Raw genomic sequence first — 1,167 nt, forward strand, 5'->3', positions numbered from 1 at the left:
ATTTTCCTTGTTTCTGGCCAGGAGTCGACCCGGGCTGCAGCGCGTCGAGGAGGTGGACTTGACCCGACCTGAACGCGTGCAATCTGGGAGACCAAGACTCGTAAAGCAGGACCGAGTTCTGAACTCTCCGTTGACATGAGGAGTCGACAGCCGAGTGGCGTGCGCACTGAGGCGTGGTGCAGAAGACACCCTATCGGCCCAGGGTTCGACTCCTGGTCGGTGTGAACATTTTGTTGTTGTTTTTCGCGGGGGGATGGGGGACTGCTGAGTAGGCGGTCAAGTCCACCTCCCCATGTCGGCTGGTCTTTTGTCCTAACCCTTGGTCCCCGCGCCGCAAACTACTAAATAGGAAAAAATGATCATCGGTCAGTATTCGAACCTACACACTAAATGGTGAGGGACAATTTTTGTACGTAAGCTGGATGTGTCTTTGAGCACATCTAAACCAAATGCAAATTTGCATCCAAGTCACATACAAAATATAGCATTTGTACCTAGCCTAGGTACACTTTGTACCTCTGTACAGACAAATTTGTATCTGATGAAGATGTGCTCAAAGACACATCTAACTAAGGTACAAAAATTGTCCCTCCCCATTTAGAGTGTACAACCATCCGCGTCCCGGGCGCGCGCTCTACCAACTGAGCCAATGATGAGACTTGTGGATAGCTGAAGCTTATTTCCACTGTGGCTCATACAGCGAAACATATGGCTGGCAGAGGAGCAAAAGGGTTCCGTCGACTAGATTCGAACCAGCGACTGTTTGCCAGCTGTTTGCGTACTGGCCAATCACATCAGGTGTCGCACGGCTGTAAAGTCGTGGCCAGCGGAGTGCGAAAAATATCACCCGGCCGAGATTCGAACCAGCGACCAGTTTCAGACGGGGCCCGTACGCTACCAACTCGGCCACGGCGGAACGATACAGGTAAGGCCACAGCGAGCAGCAACAGCATCGACGAAAACTCTTGCGGCAGACTCCAGGTCGGATCTTGACTCAGACCGACGAGAGGCAGGGAATTGCGATTTTTCGGAAAGGGGAGAACAAAGCGTTGATTTTATATTATTTATTTTACGAGTTTCACAGATGGAAAGAACAAGGACATAATTCAATTTAATAACAACCAAACAATGAACAAGGTGTAATAAGAGTGCGGACGGCGGGGGTGG

The sequence above is a fragment of the Frankliniella occidentalis genome, unplaced genomic scaffold (assembly GCF_000697945.3).
Source record: "Frankliniella occidentalis isolate FOCC.00 unplaced genomic scaffold, Focc_3.1 Scaffold60, whole genome shotgun sequence".
In the NCBI taxonomy this organism is placed as follows: Eukaryota; Metazoa; Arthropoda; class Insecta; order Thysanoptera; family Thripidae; genus Frankliniella; species Frankliniella occidentalis.